At 41.9% G+C, this 17,135-nt stretch overlaps 1 protein-coding gene and 1 non-coding gene across 5 annotated transcripts in view; both read right to left on the bottom strand.

Moving 5' to 3' along the window:
• NFIB (nuclear factor I B) overlaps positions 1–17,135 on the bottom strand; it is a 449,892-nt gene that overhangs the window by 342,618 nt on the left and 90,139 nt on the right. The window lies entirely within an intron of this gene.
• On the bottom strand, positions 15,268–15,339 carry TRNAH-GUG. Its single transcript has one exon. It is a non-coding gene; the product is annotated as a tRNA-His (tRNA).

The following is a 17,135-nucleotide window of genomic DNA, read 5'->3' as shown; positions in this document are numbered from 1 at the left end:
GTTCTACTTCCTTCATTAGGCTTTTCTTTGCTCCCAAACATGGAGGGTCCATCATAGCTGATATTCTAGGCCCTAGAACTCCCAGTTGCTTTCTTCTTTGCATGGAATGTCTCATAATACTGCATGTTTAAGTCCATTTCTCTTACATGGGATGCGTACAATGGGATGGAGTTGTTTCTTTGTGAGTTTTTTATTCAGCCCACATGTGGCTGCACAGGAAATATCCATTTTCTTCCACATTTTTGCTTTTTGAGTCTGGTTAAGCCTCTTTTCTATTTAACAAGGACAGAAGAAAAGTTTAGGAAAGGTAAAGGGGTCACTGGGCCCATTATCCTGCCTTTGACAGTTTTCTCCTGCTATTTCCTCTCATCCATCACTGTCCTCCCTGGAAACTCATCAACATCTCTTGAGTTTTGATTATTTTTCCTTAGGTAATGCCCCTTTTATGGAACCTATTTTCAGATAATTATATTCTCTGCAAAGCAGTTTGGCCAGAACTTTGCTGTTGAGACCAATCTCTGTCTGCTCAGACTTGGTTCCTCTTGTTCCTACCACGTGAGCAATATTTGCATTCTTTCTGATTGAAGGAGACTGCACAGTAATCTTATACCATATGTATTTTTATATGGAAAGCCATGAATCTTTATTTTGCATTCCTTAACGATCAGCCATCATCCATTTCCCATTCTGCTCGAGGGCAACTTGGATCCCTATGTATTCCCGCCAAAGAGTACAGAGAAGATCAGGAATATGGTCCTTGGTCTCTCCTTTTGATGCTTGCTGGCTTCTTCGGAGGTAAATTTTTTAAGTTCCCATGTCTCCAATGTTCTAACTCCAGGTACTTCATACAACACTGAAGTCAATTACAATGACAAGCTAACATACACCCAAGGAAGAACCTATGTTAGAAGCAGGTCAGATACAGAAACACTTTTTTTTGTATCTGCACATTAGTTGCACATTAAATAAGCCTATTTAACTTTGTTTAAATCGGCATTCCCTAAACTTATTTGAGCTTGAAACACTTGCCACAGTTTACTCAGAGGCAACCTGTAGAACTACATTCCTTGGACTTCCCAATTAGAAGACGAAGAAATACAATTCCATTATCTTAAAAGTGGCATACTTTTTGTTGATATTAAACACAGAAATTTAATTTCCTTCTTTAATCATCATTCCACTGCCCTGTTTCAGAGGCCAGTGTCAAGGGGCCTCTTGACTCCCAGCAGATTACCGTGTCTTGGTATTTTGAGACAAAAGACACCGGTTTCATGGAGAGGGAAAGGATTGTCAAAATTCCTTCAGTTTCAACTGGATACAACTGAGAATAAATCTGGTGAGCTGTCTCAATAAAAAAAGTATCCAGGAAGAGAGGGGAAGTGGGCAGAAGAGTCCACTGTTTCCAAAGCTGCAAAAGAGGGACATCATTATGGAAAGCAAACTGACCAGATCTGTTCTAATTTTGCTCCGTTACTCTTTGGTCTGGGAAGAGGAAGGAGCAGCGGTACATATGAATATACGATTCCCCCAGGTTGCCTGGGGTCATCTTTGACTGGGACATCTAAAGTGGGAATTTATTGTTGGCACTCTGGTTCAGGTTTCTGCAGCAGCATAGGTGATATTCACAGCTTGCAATAGCATGCAGAAAACACAGTGAGAAGTCAGAAAGCCTTCTAAGAGGCCTGATAGGTTAAGTGGCAGAGCTTGAAAGGGCACCTTCAGTATGGGACAGTTTCATGAGGAGTGATGCTGAGTCAGGGAGGAAGATCGACTGGACTTTGACTTGGGTGAGCACCATATTTGCTACTCAAGGCCATCAGAATTTGCACTAGTAGGAAAAGAGCATAGCACAGGAGCACAGGGAGGGAATTGTGACATTCCTTACTCAACCCCATCATGACCGTAGAAATCCTGACATCCAGCCCAGACACGCTCCCGTGTGTCATCTTCAGAGAATTTAGGAGAACAGAGCAGAAATTACTGAAACTCAACCACTATCTGGAAAGACATTTGGGGACTGAAGTAATGTTTAAACTGAACTCGACACTTAGTTATTTCCCGTGCACTCACTCACAGGGGAGGGATTTTTTAAAAGGCCAGATTAATAATAAGCAATATGAAAATTACATTCCTCACTGCACTTCTGAATTTTAGCATGACTGGAATTTTAGACATTATCCCGTTCTTTTGGTATTTATAAAAGCTTAGATGGGGGCTATTTAGCTTCTAGGTATTTGTTTTTCTTTCCAACTGCAGGACTGCCATAGTACCCTGCCCTGCAAAGACCTAGTTATAGTCATCCTTGCCTCCCAACATATAGAATAGCATCTTACTACAGTATACATTTAATAAAAGAGGAATGAACAAATGGACAATGCTCAGGCGTTGCATCTCAGATTTCTACAGAAAACTCTTACCCATGGCTCCTCACAAGGACAGTGTTCGCGCCTGTTTTCTATTACTACTTCCTCTTTTTTTCTCTGCCTTTTATGGAAAGCTTTGTAGATGAATGCAGCTGGAAGAGCAGAGGAGTGTTCATGACTTTGAGTGTCTTCTAATCTTCCAGAACTGTGACTTGTGGAGAGTCTTAAATCAACTTGACAACTTCCAGCTTAAAATTAAAACTTACAGGTGGTACTGCAGTTAGCCATAAAGACACTCTTGCGGTACCCATATCCCAGGATGGCTGGCTCAACTTCCACACCTGCTTCAGATGCAGCTTTCTGCTAATATGCATCCTGGAAGACTAGATGACTATTTGAGGGCTTGGTTCCTACTATCCATGTGGGAGATCTCTACTGAGCTTCTGACTCTTGGTGTTAACCAGGCTTACCAATGACATTTTTGGGTGTTTGGGGAGGGAACCAATGGATACAGGATTATTCTCTACCTGTCATTCTCCCTACCTTTTAAGCAAACTGAAAGTAAAAACAATTTTTAAATACAGAGGAATATTTCTCTTTCCAATTGATAATCTTACTAACTCTCTGCCTCATTTTTCTAACCCTGAATTAATCCCATATCTCTGTCACCTTCTGCCATGGTGAGCTCTACAGGCTGATCCTGGTGTCAGCCCTACTGTTTCTCTATATTTTGCCATGTTCCTGCAAGACTTTGCTCAGGCCTTTACAATGATATATTCAATTAGATTATACCTGAACTTGCCTATGTGTCTATTTCTTACTTAAGGTTGAGAACTCAGTGAGACCCTTCTATTTCCTTATTACATCTCCACATGCAATATGGCACCACATAGTGTGGCCATACCATACATGTCTGCCGACTGGTTAAAAGGGGTATTTTATGATTCCTTAGAGGCAGGAAAAAGAAAAGTGACTTTTCCAATGCTTGTAGATCTTCATATGAACAGCAAGATGTCACAGAACATTTGCTTGTCCTCTTTACCATCATTCTGTCTCGATATTGCAAGGGTTACCCCTGAGGACACTGAGAAGAAACTCATTTTTAAAAAAAATTATTTATTTAATTGGAAAAGCAGATTTACAGAAAGAGAGACAAAGAGAAAGATCTTCCATCCTGTGATTCACTCCCCAAGTGGGAGCTGATCCAAAGCCAGGAGCCAGGAACTTGGAGCTTTTCCTGGGTCTCCCACATGGGTTCAGGGTCCCAAAGCTTTCAGCCATCCTGTACTGCTTTCCCAGACCACAAGAAAGGAGCTGAATGGGACATGTAATGGTGCTTATATAGGATCCTGGATTTAGTCACTGAACCATCATACCAGGCCCACTTTTTAAATTTTTATTTTTGTAATAATTCTTTCATTTTGTAATCTTTACATAGTTAATTACGGCACAAAGGGTCAAGGGCTACAGGGAAGTGGGTAAGACCATTGTTTCCAAATTAATATTATTTTTTTTCCTGTATCCGGGGTAAGGAGAGAAACAAAGACAGAAGCTCCACCCAGCCTCCCACCCATCCCAGGTCCCCGATGCTCTGAGGGTCCTGCTCAAGCAGTTTTGATAGCTCAACAGTTCTGAATTAGTGCCAATCAAGCCATTCCAAGCACAATGAAATTTCTTCAGAATCCTCTGGCTGACATAGTCTCTTCATAGTTGGGGTTCTGAGATGAGCAGTTCAGTTGGAGGGATCTCCAAAGAAACTTTGTCTGAGGTGATCCCAGACCTGATTCTTGTGTGTGCTTGCCACTACAGGGTCTGGCACAGTCCATCGCCCCAATCAGCTCATGCATATGCTGGTGGTTGCAATTGCTGGGTCAGTTCTGTTTCCAGCCCTGTCTTCCACATGAACCAATGGTTGTTGCAGTCCAGCCCGAACCTGCCCACTTCATGCTCAGCCCTCACACAAACCAATGGGAGCTGCAGCCTAGTCAGGGTGACTCCCCATTACCCCCACCAGGTCTGCCCCCTACCCTGGTTCCCATGTTGGCTACTATGTACCGCAGACTTGTTCATTCTGTCCCACATCCCATGTAGCCTAATGCAACCCCACCTGCCCTACTATCCAGCACACACACATACTGGCAGGTGCTGTTCTGTCTAGCCACCCTTGCCCCAATCCTGGTTTTCATGCTCTGCAGTGGGAGTGGCAAGGCAAGAGGGAGGCACCCACAATTTCCCTACTAGGCCGTTCTCATTCCCAGATTATGCACTCTCCAGGTGGTTCTGGAGTTTAACTTGACAGATTTAGCCCCCAGTGCCAGCCTCTGCCAGCTGATGCTGTGGCAAAGCCCAACCAACCCTGACCCACTCTAATTTATGCTTGCACCAGTAGGAACAATCAGCCCAGCTTGGTTTTTCCTTGATCCAGTTCACATGAGGCCCACAGGTGTTGTAGCCCTGCCTAGTCTGGTCTGTCCCCATCCCAGCTAATGCTCTCCAGTGAGAGTGGCTGCCCAGCAGGAGAGCCCTCCACATTCCCCCTACAAGCTTTGCCCCCTCCCTCCCTGGTTCTCATGTTTGCTGGTTGGGCACTGCCGCCCAATCTGGTACAGCCCTCCTCACCTTGGCATTTGCCAGTGGGTGTTGTAGCCGGGTCCATTTTTAATCTTTTGGTTGCTTTGATGTGTGCCTCGCCATGCCAGATTTATTCAGAGCTAAGTCTACTTCCCTGATTGGGAGTCTATTTCTGCTCCTGGAGATCCAAGTCCCTCAAGCAACATGGTGCTGAGTGCCTGGAGTCCTCACTGCACTGGAGCAAGTACTGAGACGAAGCAGCAATGGGAGCAAGGCTCCTGCTTTCTGCTTGTGCCTTCGTCCTAACAGCCAGAAGAGCTGAGTGTCTTGGTAGTGATATCTGTGAAGACTACACATTGGATGCTTGTGGGTCTCTGGACCAAAATGAAGTTTTCTCAGGTTCCTGACCAGGGGCTAGCATCCCTTATCATCCATGTAACTTTCTGTGATCTGTGTATGCTCACTTGCAGGTGCAGGTGGCTGATCTATTTCCTTCCATAAGCTAGAAAGCTTCATAATGATAGAGATGTTATCCTTTTTGCTCAGTCATATTTTGTTTACCAGCCATTGTGTCTGACAAATAATATTAAAGTTACAATAATCATGGCACTAATAATGATAATGGATATTTACATTGTACTTTCTGTGAACCAGACACTCTTGGAAGTGGTTGACCTATACTAGTACATTTAATTCAGGTAGAAACCATTATCATTTACATTTTGTATGTGGATATAATAAGGCATAGAGAGGCCATGTAACATGCCAAAAGTCATCAAGTAAGTGATGGACTTTAACCTTAAACACAGAAGCCTGGCTCCATAGGTCCTGTGCTTAACCACTGGGCTACATTCTATGACACTGTATTAACCAACATAGTGCCACACTGCCCATTCATTATTTGGCTTATGAGTTTATTCTTGGAGGTAGACATAGTTCAAAAGGCCTGGGAGACCATCTCTGCACACTTGTTAATATATTTCTGGAATGATAGAGAATAGGGAGCCCAAGTTTGTGGATGGGACAGAGTGAACAAGATTCAGGCATAGACAAGGCAAATTGGAGAATTCAGAGGAAATGAGGGGGCACAATTAGAAGCTGATATTCATGGAAACATCAAAGGGGATAAAATATGTAAGGGGATAGTTCATCATTTTTTTGTAGAGCATCTATCTCTCCCACAGAATCCTTTCTAGAAAACCTTTAGTATAGATCTATATCATTTTAAATTAGCTTTTTCTATAAGACATCATTAAAATTGAGCTAATGGCAACTGGTCCCCTAAAGTTTTTTTTTTAATGAAAGATTTATTTATTTGAAAGATAGAGTAACAAAGAGAAGGAGAGGGAAAGAAAGATGGAGAAGGACAGAGAGGGGCAGGCACAGTGGCATAGCAAGCTAATTCTCAGCCTGAGGTGCCAACAATCCCATATAGTTCATGTCCTTGTTGCTCCACTTCTGATCCAGCTCCCTGTTTACATCCCGGGAAAGAAGAACACAATAGTCCAAGTCCTTAGGCCCAGGGAAACCTGGAAGAAGCTCCTGGCTTTAGATTGCCTCAGCTCTGGCTGTTGTGGCCATATGGGTAGTGAACTCTGTCCTTCTCTCACTGTAAAATCTGTCTTTCAAATAAAAACAAGCAAATTCTTTAAAGAAATAATGAGAAAAACAAAGAAATTCCATTCACCAGCTTACACCACAAATGGCTGTAATGGCTGGAGACGGGCTAGTTATAAGCCAAGAGCCAGGGTCATCTTTCTCAATTTCTCTTGTGGGTGCAGGCGCCCAAGTACTCGGGTCATTTTCTGCTGTTTTTCCAGGCACATTCACAGGGAGCTGGATTGGAGGTGGGGCAGCTGGGACTTGGATCAGAACCCCCATGGGATCTGGGGGCTGCAGCAGTGGTTTTCCATGTTACACCACAGCACTGGTCTTGGATTCAGGTTTCGTAAGCGGTTAATGACACTGCCCTGTCTTTGGATATCATGGGGTTGGAAAGCAGAGAAACAGCTTGAAAGGTGAAGCACCTGGATCTAGAACTTCTGACCAAGTCCTCTCCTGTTTTAGAGTTTGCATACATGCGCTTGAAGAGCTACAAAAGAAGAAAAGGAAAAGCCTGAGATGGCACAGAAACAAAAACAAGAGAAAGTGAGCGAGGATCTAGGAAGCCCTGCTTCTTTGATTTGTATGGTGTGATTTCTGAAATGGCTCCAGCCCTGACAGGATTTATGTGGCTTCATTAATCACACTTTTCTTTTGAAATGGAATTTTCTGCCTCGGAGCCTTTGAACGTTGATATCCAAATACAATATATTCTTTCAAAATCACCTCTGCATAAAGACAACACTGTTGAGGTAATTCCCCTAGATTGAAAGTGGAGTATGTTTGGTCCTCAGATATTGATAACATGCCAAAAATAGGACTTCCTTTCCCAGCACAGAAGGGCTCCAGCATGATTAGGATCCCAGTCACAGACTCTTGGCCGGGAACCCAGTGGGGAGAAAAAGACAAGAAAAAGAACCCCTTGCCTTGGAATAACAACAAGCAGTGCCACCTAGTGGCAATTCACGCTCAGCCTAGAGTTTGCTTGGCAGTGACTCCTCTTAGCAGACAGATGAGAAAACACAAATTTGCCTTTCTAGTGGCAACGTGACCTGCAACCCAACCAAATGCCAGAGTTTTGGTGAGGACATGGATGTGCTGAAGCTGCTGCAAATCAGAACGACTGGATCTGAGGTATGTTCTTCTGGGTGCTGAAGGTCCACACAAACAACAGGAAACCAAGGGCAGAAAGGGAGGGAGGAGAACAGTCAACTAGAATTCACAAAGATAACCATCACACTGCCTCCACATCCCCCAGGAGTGCTAGTGAACCAAAGTAGTCAAGTCCAAAGTGGTAGAAGTGGCAGGTGAACCCAGGTCTCTAGAAAAGTGTTCTCTGGTCCAGTTTTTCCTCCCTGGAAAGCCCATGTCCAGCCTTTGCCACAGATATCATTACTATGAGATGAGCAGTAACACCTTGGAACAGGAAGTAGCAGTGGCAGAACCATCCATGTCTCAGGATCCCTGTGGCTGAGATTCGAGCTGAAACAGCAGGCACTGTTGGAGGTTGGCATGGTCTTTCCACAGTCACCAGCAGCTTCTCCTGAGGCTGCTGCTCTGCCAGTAAGCCAGGTCTTAGAACTGCCTTCCCCTACCGCCCCAGCGCTGCCTGCCCAGCACAACTCCTAAAAGTGAATTCCTTGCATTCAGACACTGCCTTAGTAAATTATTTTCTATTTGTGTCATATTACATAAAAGTCATTTTTCCTACTTTTCAAATAGACATTGATTTTCAAATAAGATGGTACTCATTTTATGACTAATTTACTGTCACTTGTTCAAATTAAGACAATCAGAAAAATGTTCATCTCTTACATTAATATAGCCATAGAAAATATTAGAATGTAAACCCTTTTCCATTTAGCAGGTTAATGGTACAGAAGAAAAGAAACAGTGCTGCCCTATTTTATTGTAGGGCACAAGAAGGAGACATTTAGCTAAAACCGTAAAATTATGGCAATAAAGCAAGTATATGTAGTTCTGATTTTTTAATTCAGGTACTCAATTACACCTACATGGGTGCAATCTTCCTTCTTATCTATTGCTTTATTTGAAAGGCAGAGTGACAGAAGAAGAGAGATAATCTTCTGTTCATTCCACAAATGCCCATAACATCCATGGCTATGCCAGGCTAAAGCCAGGATCCTAGAATTCTATCCAGGTCTCCCACATGCGTAAGCAGGACCCAAGTACTTGGGTCATCCTTTGCTGCCTTCCCAGAAACATTAGTGGGAAGCTGGGTTGGAAACAGAGCACTCTGCACTCTCATAGGGAATGTGGGCTTCACAGTGCTGTGTTCTGGCACAAGCATTTTGCTTGAACAACCTCTTACAGCAGTGCAGCTATACCAAACTGAGGGATTGAAGTAACGGTATCTGGGGCCAGTGCTCTAGTGCAGCTGATTAGGTAGTCATCTGTAGAATTGGCATTCCATGAGGGCACGAGTTCAAATTCCAGCTGCTCCAGCTTCTGATCCAGCTCCCCTCTAACAACCTGGGAAAGCAGCAGATGACAGCTAAAATGTTTAGGCCTCTGCATTTATGTAGCATACTGGGATGAAGCCCCTGGCATCAGCCTGGTCCAGCCCTACTCATTGTGGCCATTTGGCAAATGTGCCAGTGAATAGAAAATGTTTGTCTTCCCCTCTCTGTATAATTCTGACTTTTAAATAAATAAATCTTCTAAAGATAAAGTAATGGGATCTTTAGTGAATTCATACTTTCTTGTTTTAAAGTATTTATTTATTTTTATTGGAAAGACAGATATCATAAATAAAGAGAAACAGAAAGATCTTTCATCCTCTGGTTCACTCCACAAATGGCCTCAATGGCCAGAGCTGAGCCGGTCCAAAGCCAGAAGCCAGAAGCTTCTTCTGAGTCTCCTACTCAGACACTGGTCACAAGGCTTTGGGCCAAACTCTATTGCTTATCCCAAGCTATAATCAGGGAGCTAAATCAGAAGAGGAGCAGCTGGGACATGAACTGGTGCTCATATAAGATGCTAGAGCTTGCAGCCTAAGGATTAGCCTGTTGCACTGTCCTGCCTGCACCAAGAATTCCTCTTATCATTGATGTTGACTTCAGGAAAAAGAAGAAAAAGCAGCTTCCCAAGTTTTCAACAAGGAAATGATTTCACCATTTAAATGATCTAATCCAGGGAAAGATAATGTTGGTTGACAAAAACTACAGGTGACAAAGCCACGGAATCAAAATCAGAACTCTACTAATTCTTTAGTGCTTTATCCCTAATGTTGTGCTAGACTCACGAATTTGATTTGAGACGGCCTTTCTCCTGAAATGCTTCACAGTGAATAGTTTGGAGACATGACTTGTGAAAGGTTATATCATCAACATCCCAATTTTTCATTAGCAATACTGACTGGTATAAAATATAAACCATGTAGGAGTGGAAATAAAAGTGGTGTTTGTTAAAATATATGTAAAACACTTCTACAAACGTTTAAAAAACATACGTTGTCTCAATGCTAGTAAGATTAAAAATTAAAATGAATTTCTGAAAACATGGGTCTCAACACTTCCAAAAACTCACTATAAAGTTCATTTTATAGCAAAGTACATTTTATTGCTCGATCGATTGATTTTTCTATGTGTGTGTGTATGTATGAGCCAGAGACACGGAGAAAGAGACAGTAAGCTCCCTGTGGTCTGCAACAGGCATTAACCAGGATGACTGTGCACGAGAACCAGCAACCCAATTCAGGTCATCTGTGTGGCTGAGAGAAACGCACGTGCTTCAGCCACCATTCCTGCCTTCCAGAGCGGCATTGGCAGAAGCTGGGGTTAGGACACTCAGATACTCTGATTGGAACAGAGGTATCTTCAAAAACATCTGAACTACTAGGCTATTTGTCCACCCCGCAGCACATGGTAACAAGGGAAGGGGGGAAGCCCTTCTGTTGTTGTTGAAAGCAATCACGGATTTTCACCATGGTAAAAATGTGAAGAGGAAGTGAGGTGAGATTGCAAGTTTGAGTATCAGCAGATCCTGACTTTTTTTTTATCGCTCGTTTGATCTCCATTTTAATGACATAGTTTTCAACTTCTAAAATCCATAAATCCATGTTGTGGGGAATCCTTTTCTTTTTTAGGGGGGGTGTCCTTTCTTAATCTAAAAATCACTCTAAAGTCTCTACTAATGAAGGCAGATGGCAGGTGAAAGAACTATGAAGCCTTTAAATAATAATAATAATGAATATTATTTGTATCTCCACTGGTTGCCAGCATTGCATTTCTGCTAGGTACTAAAATGGGTTTTTGTTTGTGCATTACTTTTTAAAAAATATTTATTATTTTTAATTTGAGAGGCTGATTTATGGAGGAGAGACAGAGAGAGAAAGAGATCTTCCATTTGGGTTTACTACCTAAATGACTGCAACAGCTTCAGCCGAGTTAATTCAAAGCCAGGAGCCTGCAGCTTCTTCAGGTCTCCCACCTGGGTGCAGGGGCCCAACAACTTAAGCCGCCGTTTACTGACTCCCCAGGTGACAAGCAGGGAGGTTAATCAGAAGTGGAACAGTCAGGACATGAACTAATGCCCGCGTAAGATGCCAAGACTGCAGGCTGTCCCCTGTACACTACTCTGAATTCCTGCAAATAAAATCCCCCCACCTTTCTTTGGATAGGAGAAGTTACAATAACTTGTCCAGCTCCAAGTTGATTTTTGTTGGCTACACTGGGATAGGAGAATGGACACTACAAGTACCATGGTCTCTTTTTAAAGGAAGCAGGGAGAGAAAACACAAACTGTTCACTTTGTTCCAGTAGTTATTCTGATTGTACCCATGCTCAAAGCTGAGTACAGACCAACTGCCCGATTCTGACGCCTGTACACCCTCTGCTTATCATTTATCACAAGGAAGGAAAGATAACAGTAGTTTGGAAAGTGAACATAGGCTTATGGAAGTACACAACCACCAAATGTGTACCCTAGTAATTCTGTGGCAAAAGCTACCAAGGGAGACAAGTGAAGTGGTTTATGGTTGACTGTCCCCTCCTTCTGAGCCCGGTCTCAGGCTAGTTGAATCTACCCCTGGGTATGGGTATGTAGTTGACTGATACAGCACCTGGCCAAAGTTGAGCCAGTTACAACATTCCCTAGGAATTTTTTTGCTTGTTGGAGGCAACAGTTAAGATATAAAAAGTAGGAACCCAGCGTGGTAGCCTAGTGGCTACAGTTGTCCTCACCTTGCACACGTTGAGATCCCATATGGGCACTGGTTCTAATCCCAGCGTCCCCACTTCCCATCCAGCTCCCTGCTTGTGGCCTGAGAAAGAGTCAAGGATGCCCCGAAGCCTTGGGACCCTGCACCCACGTAGGAGACCTTGAACAAGCTCGTGACTCCTGGCTTCGGATCAGCTCAGGTTCGGCCATTGCAGCCACTTGGAGAGTAAATCATTGGACGGAAGATCTCTCTGTCTCTCCTCCTCTCTGTATATCTGACTTCCCAATAATACAAAAAAATAAACCTTAAAAATATATTTATAAAAAGTAGGAATTTCTGCGAGTTACCATCTTCCTTCCTTCCTTCCCTTCTTTCTTTTTTTCTTTTCTTTTCTCTTTTTCCTTCCTTCCTTCTTTCTTTCTTTCTTTCTTTCTTTCTTTCTTTCTTTCTTTCTTTCTTTCTTTCTTTCTTTCTTTCTTTCTTTCTTTCTTTCTTTCCTTCCTTCCTTCCTTCCTTCCTCCCTCCCTCCCTCCTTTCTTTTTCTCTCTCTCTTCCTTCCTTCCTTCCTCTTCCTTCCTTCCTTCTTTCTTTCTTTCTTTCTTTCTTTCTTTCTTTCTTTCTTTCTTTCTTTCTTTCTTTCTTTCTTTCGAGGACACAAACATTAGTTACTCCTCACTAGGGCAGTGAAGATTTCTCTGCACACCCCTCCTAAAACTGTTCTGCACTTCAACTCTTGACAAATGCCTTGTTAGATTTATAACCCAGTTTAGACTATCATAAAATCTGCCAAATTCAGAAAAATTATGCTTCAACACTATAAACTGCTAAATACTAAAATTAAAATAGACACGAGACACCTGAATAGTACCCTATAGCCACTTTAAGGTGTATAGCAGCCGATTCTGTGTATAAACAAAAAATGAAATGTCAATGAAGTAGTCACAGGAGATGGTTAAGAACTTACAAGGTTTTAACATAATGATTATTCAATACCATGTCAATTAATTCCATAATGTTGTAAATTGTTGTTGATGTTGTGCTGGGGCTTTCCATTGAGCTGTAAAACTGCAACAAGGTGGAGGAATCCACCATGGGGGGAGAGCACGGGGAGGGGTTGGGGGAATCCCAGAGCCTATGAAACTGTGTCAAATAATGCAATGTAATAAAAAAAAATGCAAGTTCTTAACCACATCCTGTAACTACTTCCATGACATCTCAATTTTAGTATATACACAACCAGCTCTTATAAACCTTTTTGAGTTTAACCTAAATCAGAGTGGCACAGGAACAGTGGAAGCATCAACATTAGCATCCATCATGTATATAACAGCTAAGTACAAACTTAATATCAAAGTTTCTATACTGTTACATCTTATTTAGCATTAACAGTCATAAATTGGTAAAGTTTTTTGGGGGGGAAAGAAAATTAAGTCACAATTTAAACTTTGCAGTATGTAGTGATTAAGCATGGTTTTGCAGCACTTTGCATTTTAACAATTGAAGAATGCGAAAGTTTTGGGCAGGTGAACAATTGTACTTACTGGTCAGGCTCCCTATTTGTTTCTCCTGTACTTTAGTAGGCAGGATGTAGAGTTTAATTCTTCCTCACTCACTGGGTTGTTGGGGATTTCCTTGCTCACCTGCCTAAAACTTTTCTATTCTTCAATTGTTAAAATGCAAAGTGCTGTAAAACCATGCTTAATGGTCCTTATCTAGTTCTAGCCTTGGCTCCTAGGTTTCTCCTACACCAACCATCAGGGTTGCTTGTGATCCCTCAAATCAGTTCAGATAGACAGATACTAACAAAGGTCAGGCTTCCCATCTGGCTTTTCTGATAGACACAGAGAGACACAGATACATATATAGAAAGTCTGGAACAGCCAGGGAAATGCTACCATGTTTCTTGCCAGGTGGAAGTCAGTTTGAGAGGAAAAGGACAAAATTGAGAAACAAATAAGGGATGAAATGGAGACAAGTGCTCATCCTTTATTACTTGGTTGTAACAGTTCCTGAAGCCAGCCCACAGCTGTAACTGGGTATATGTCTCTCTTCAAATCCACACATTTTGCTTCTGTCACTTACAATCATCAAATTCTGATGGTCACAATCTGCTTGCTTAAATGCGTAATGCACTACATTTTCATTCTCTTTAAAAATATCATCATAGATGATCTGATTCTGTTTTGAACTAAAAAAATAATTGCAATCCAGCTGTGTCTAAAGTGTTGTTAGCACCAGTTCTTGGAGAAAGCCTTGAGGATTTGCAGCCCGATATAGTCCTGGCCCCTTGCAGAGGGGGAGACAGAATCTGTAGCGGACATGGGGAAGGGGTGAGAGTTGCAGAGTTAGCCTTGGCAAAAAGAGACTTCAGAGTGGAAAATGCTCTTAAAAGCGGATCTTGGAAGAAACAACACATTTCATTTCATAATATATGGATGCCTATCTTTTTGAGTCATAGGGACTGTTCATTTTCTTCTTTTGGAAAAGAAGAAGTGATATTTACTGCAGTTTTTCCAGACTATTTTTGAGAGCTCAATGAGTCTGAAAGAACTTGACAGATTCTGTGCCTAATCTATATATTTTTATTTGAAAAATATTTTCTAGTATTATGTAATGAACAAGATTTTTTGCTAAGTCATTCATGAGATGGACTTAGAGGGATAAAAATACCTTCTAGTGACCCCTTATTTAAAACCTGGTGGGCTGTACCTTTACAGCAGGAAAAACCCTCATGGTAACACACTGATAGTTGACATTTTCAGGTTACATTGTTCATATTTTTAAGTCCTAGAGAAAGACCCATTAAAGCTGTTTTGCTCACATTAATTCAACATTTAGCCACTTAGAACACAAACCCCAGTCTTTCAGAAAATGTCATTTAAAAAGTTTTACCATATATGGACATAATTTATTGCTTGGGCCTCATTGTCTTCTTATACTATGCCCTTTATCAGACCCAAATGCCCACTTCAGAGATTTTCGTTTACAGCAACAACTGGCTTCTTATATTATCCAATGATGCAGGAAAGTTAAATTACAGCCAGTTCATATCATAGAAACAAAATGTTTCCTGCAATTACTGATAAGGGACAGTTCATTTTCTCTCTGTCATCCTGAAAAAAACCCTCCTAACAACAATTCATGCCTGGTTAAACAGGATTTCCACATCTACTGCTGACATCTTTCCAAATAATTCAGGGTTGTTATTACTGTATAGCCCTGGCAAGGCTCAAAAGCAAGCAGACTTGACGAGTCTGCTCAAAGCAGAGCTTAAGTAGTTGTAATTAATATTAATTACATGCCCACTACACTCTCGTTTTATCATATTATCCGTCAATGCAAATAAAAAAACCCACACACAACACACTCGCAACAGGATTAGTGCATTAATAAAACTACTCTGCATATGTCAGCACTCTAACGTTTACCATATTGATGGTGCTTTCTGTTGCGCGGACTTTCATTATTCTATGTCTGGTTGCAAAATGTTGTCTGGCTGAATACAGCATGCAGCCAGCATTGTGGCCTTCCAAAAATCCTCCCTCCTCCTGCCGTGACTCGGATTCGAACCGAGGTTGCTGCGGCCACAACGCAGAGTACTAACCACTATACGATCACGGCAAGCTACAGGAGAGCTGAGCACTGACCTTTCTTTAAGAGCCATTACAATATTAAAAGTTGTGGAAACACTGCCATCTATTGCCTAAATATGTACATTTTCTTAATATGGAGTAAGAGGAGCCACTTTCCAGTTACTTTAATTATTTATGAGAACAATAATAGAGCACCTGAACATGAAACTAGCATTGTCCTCTTGGATGACCAGGAAAGTGGTGATAGAAAAGGAATCACTGGATTCAGTGTTCAGGGCACCAGTAATCACAGTAAACAAGGTTAAAAGAAACTAGTCTGTTGATCCAAATGTCCTACTATTAACTAATAATATGATTTAGATTTTCCATTCAAGCCACCACCACCAGTTTTATTACACTGAATGACACATGAATCTGAGCCTCTTATGTGTTTTTCTACTTCAATCTTATTTCCATGTGCTTAGGTAGTGTGTGTGTGTGTGTGCGCGCGCACACACACACACACACACACACTGAGGACTCAGGAGAATCTACAAGCCTGGTTTGTTTCTCTTCCTAGTGGAAGTCCAAGTGGGTATATCCTGACAAGAGAAAATCACCGAAGCTGTTCTTTCTCCTTTGGAATATTTGGATCTTGAAGCAAAAATCATCTCCAAAAGCAAAGCTCCTGGATAACATTAACAACTCACCATATAGCAAATCAAAACAACACCTTGAGCATTCCATGCTATGCACATTTCAAGTAGAAATTTACTACAAGTTCTTTTTGCTGTAAAAATTAAAGTAAACTGCATAATATATTCCAGGAGCTGAAAGTCTTAGAACATCCAAAGAAACCCTATTTCTAATCAATGGGTTATTACCAAAGTGTTCCTTTCAGCCCTCTAAACAGAGACCATCTGGGAGCAACTGGGACTAGTGGACGCTGTGTCCACATGGGTGGTGAGAACCCGACCCATGTGTTGAGTGCCAGCAGGCCTTCTGGAAGAAGGATATCTCTCTCCGAGGGTAAAAGTTTCAGATATAAATGATTTCTCTCCCACGCCTCCGTAATCATTTACAGCCTCTTCTATGAACCTTAAAGCTCCCCCAAACACATTTTCCTCCAAGGTCACATAGAAGATCCTTGCTGTCAGTCCCCACCCTCCACATTCTTTTGCAGGAAGCTAGACAAAACACTGTCCTGAACAGGTGGATGAATGTGGCTAAACATTGCTGCGAGGCAACAGTGCAAAGCTAATTCTCTGGCTGGCAAAGGAAAAAATGCTTACTTTCCAAAGCACAATCCTTGATGTGCTGCCTTTATAATTTTTGCTATGGGCACATACCAACTGAATGACAAGAGACAGAATATTTCAAAAATATCAACTCACAGCATATAAATTATAGAGCCAGACTGCCTGGTGCTGAATTCTGGATTTGGCTATGTCAGTGACTGAGGCACTTCAGCTCCTTATTTCGTCTCAGTTTTCTCATCTGTTGAGCGAATATAATAATAGCATCTGCTTCATAGAGTTGTGATTTTTTTGTATTAATTTATTTGGAAGACAGAGAGAGAGATCCTTTACCCATTTTGATTCATTCTCCAATGTTCTCAACAACTAGAGTTGGGCCAGGCTGAAGCCAGGAGGCTGGAACTCAGTTCATGTCCCCCACATGGGTGGCCAAGGACCTCAGTAGCTGATCTGTCACCCACTTCCTCACAGAGTGGAGTATTAGCAGGAAGTTGCATCAGAAGTGAGGAGGCAGAATCAGAACTTGAACCAGGCATTCTGAGATGAGATGTGGGCTTGTCACTTAGAGACTTCATCCTCCGACACTTCC

Source organism: Ochotona curzoniae, unplaced genomic scaffold (assembly GCF_017591425.1).
Source record: "Ochotona curzoniae isolate NIBS_2020 unplaced genomic scaffold, NIBS_Ocur_1.0 scaffold_3208, whole genome shotgun sequence".
Classification (NCBI taxonomy): Eukaryota; Metazoa; Chordata; class Mammalia; order Lagomorpha; family Ochotonidae; genus Ochotona; species Ochotona curzoniae.
The sequence above is the reverse complement of the archived record's forward strand: the minus strand, read 5'-3'. Positions and strand labels throughout refer to the sequence as shown.